Here is a 3,359-nt window from a genome sequence, read left to right as displayed (position 1 = left end):
TTCTGCATCACAATTGCAATCTAAACCATTTAAAAAACAATTCAAATAAAACCCACAATTTAAGAATCAATAGCTTCTTTGAAGTCACAGTAACACATATGTTTATGACTCAAATGCATAAACGCTACTGATTGAAAAGCTTCAAACTTGTTCATATTGCATTTAAAAATTGAAAAGGCAAAAAAAAAAAAAGTCCACCGAATCAAACAACTATTAGAAGTATTTAGTGTCCTGAATAGATTATTTAGGTCACCAGGAACCCAGCCACCTTCTGACAGTCTTCTGTCCTTTTCCTCCTAGTTTTGAGAATGTGTGCAATTACATACCAATAGCATTGTCCACGAATACCACAGGCCAATATAAATGGGTAATATCTCCAGCATTTTTATTGACATGTTTCACCCCAGTTTCAGTCTCTGTGTGGATCTCCAGGAGCCTGCGCGGTATCCAGCTGCCTTTGTGCCCACACTTTATTTGCAGACTTATGCTTCGAGACTGGTATTAGGGATTTCCTGTGTTCCTGAGCTCAGCCCAGTGAGAACTGCTCTCGGGCTCTGCAGGGGAAACCTCCCATTGCTTCCATAGCTGCTTCGATGTTCACAGGCGCTGCCTGCTACCCTCCTGCTCCCTTAATACTAAAACCGAGATTTTGGGGGAGAAAAATGAAGCACATCTTCCCAAAACATCAGTAGCTGAATCATATGTTTGAGGCTTTGGGATAGAGCATCTATTTTTCTTTCATGAGGATAATATAATTACTTATGCACTTACTGTTTGGTTGCCCTTAAATTATGGAATTTCTGTCAAACAAATCCAATAAAAATTCTTTCGTTCATGTGTTTGCCATGAGAATGGCTTTTGGAACTGAAAACTGTGTACATAAAGTGACTTTGCAGCAACAATAAGAATAGATTGGAAAATAAAAAGTATATAGATAATCTTTTAGGAAAAAAGCTAACTGGTGAAACTTTGGAGCTGTAGGTTTATAAAAATTACAGGGACTTCTGATTTAAAATCTTTGTTAATTCTATTAGAGGGGATAAATAGTGAGAAAGAAACAGAACAACGCCAACTAGCCTAGGAAGTACAGCAATCCAAGATTTAGGAACAACCACCTGGACAAATATTTGAGAAAAAACAATCTTAGGTTTGAAGCATTACTTCAATTTTAGAATTCTTACACTAGTTGTGTTTCTTATGGCATAAACCTAGAAGAGCCTGGATTAAAGCCATCGGACTATTCTACAGTTCATATGCTTTTATCTATTCTTTCCTTTTGTAGCAGCCTTTTAAATATGTGTGCTAATCCTTTTATATCAACAACCAGAGCAGCAAAGAACTGATGATATTCAGACTTTTTTTAGAACCAACTAATTTTATACCTCATATATTATAAAAAAATGTATTCTCTTTACTTAATCCTACCCAAATTCAGCATATTTCTGCTTTTATGAAATAATATATGTGCAAACAGGGAATAGCCAACATAACTTTGAGTTTCATCTATTTCTACATTTCCTTTAGCTGTCTTGTTAAATACTAAGTAGTTGTCATGAGTGTAATGCTTGTAATAGCTAATTAAGACACTAATTGGCACACATAAGAACTTATTTGTGCAGGTAGCTCTACTTTACAAAGTACTTGGAGGTGCAGACTTCCCCAGACCCCAGGGCCCTCACTACACACTCAAAGTTTTCCCATACCATAGACTGGGAGGATCTCAACAGATTCTTTGAGAATCTAAAATTCCCTATTTTCAGGTAGCACTTATGTTGCCTTGGCCTCTCTTGATTATCCTGAGAACTGTGGCTCAGTGTTTGTTGACTTGCATATTGCTGAAATGTTCCTTGAATCTACATGAATAAACTGCCAGTTTTTCTCAGGTGCATCAATCCCTAGCTGAAATTTTAGCCCTATGAGGACTCTGTTTTGGAATGTTCAATAATGTTTGAATATTTAAAACTGTTTATACATATCTCGTTCTTAATGAATTTCAGATGGATTATTTTTTATTTCTTTAGAATTTTAAAACATATAGCATGATAATTATATAGTTTTAAAATGTTAATGCATTAGATCTTAGAAAAATAGGTTCTCTAGTTGGTGATCAAGTTTTTCTTTTTCTTTGAGTTCTAACCTAGTAAATGTAGGAAAACTCTCTTAGATGTCTTAAGTTCATATCTATTTATTGTGTTTAAGGAAAAAAGCATCCTTTCAGTCTTACTAATAAAAGAGTAATCAGTATATTCTGGCTCTTTTTTCAAAGTCAACCACATAGAAAACCATAGTAAAACAAGAGCCCTAGAATAAAGGGAAGAGGCACGAGGTGTCCATGAGAAATCCCTGGGAAGAAAGTGGGTTGAACTACTAAGTATGAGAGTTGCCCCAAGCAAAATTTTGCTTGTGGTGACAATGAGTAAACAGATCAATGTTTTTGTATTTTCAGCTTTATTCTTGCTTCTCTTTGTTATTAGTTCAAAACCTTGCTTTGTGTTTCACTAGGGAGATTAAGAAAGAATGATCATATGTTGGTAAAAGCATCCATGAGAATAATACAAAAGCTAGGGGAAAATTCGAACTGGGTGAGGTGTTGATTAAAACAATAGAAACTGTGCTCGCTTCGGCAGCACATATACTAAAATTGGAACGATACAGAGAAGATTAGCATGGCCCCTGCGCAAGGATGACACGCAAATTTGTGAAGTGTTCCATATTTTTTAATGATTAAAGGATCTATCCAACAGGAAGATATTACTATTATAAATGTATACGCACCTAATTACAGGGCGCCTGGCTACCTGAAAGAATTACTAAAGGATTTAAAGGGAGATATGGACTCAAATACAATAGTTACAGGGGACTTCAACACCCCACTCTCACCAATGGACAGATCAACCAGACAGAAATACAACAAGGAAACAACTGAGCTAATTGACGCCATAGACCAAATAGACCTAATAGATATCTTCAGAACCTTCCACCCCACAGACACAGAGTTCACGTATTTCTCCCCAGTACATGGAACATTCTCTAGGATTGACCATATACTAGGCCATAAAGGGAGCCTCAACAAATTCAAAAAAATTAAAACTATACCATGCAGCTTCTCAGACCATAGAGCAGTGAAACTTGAGATCAACAACCCAAGAATCTCTACATCATATGCAAATATATGGAGAATGGACAACATGATCCTAAATGAACAGTGGGTCATCGAAGAAATTAAAAGAGAAATCAAAAGATTTCTAGAAACAAATGAAAATGATAACACAACCTATCAAAACCTGTGGGACACAGCAAAAGCAGTGCTAAGAGGAAAGTTTATAGCAATTAGTGCCTACATCAAGAAGCTGGAAAGG

General features: G+C 36.1%; 1 non-coding gene across 1 annotated transcript; it reads left to right on the top strand.

Annotated features, from left to right (window-relative positions):
• Positions 1 to 2,611: 2,611 nt before the first annotated feature.
• On the top strand, positions 2,612 to 2,718 carry LOC127493307 (U6 spliceosomal RNA). The gene has a single exon (XR_007923366.1). It is a non-coding gene; the product is annotated as a U6 spliceosomal RNA (small nuclear RNA).
• Positions 2,719 to 3,359: the final 641 nt, after the last annotated feature.

The sequence above is a fragment of the Oryctolagus cuniculus genome, chromosome 5 (assembly GCF_964237555.1).
Source record: "Oryctolagus cuniculus chromosome 5, mOryCun1.1, whole genome shotgun sequence".
NCBI classification, from domain to species: domain Eukaryota; kingdom Metazoa; phylum Chordata; class Mammalia; order Lagomorpha; family Leporidae; genus Oryctolagus; species Oryctolagus cuniculus.
The sequence above is the reverse complement of the archived record's forward strand: the minus strand, read 5'-3'. Positions and strand labels throughout refer to the sequence as shown.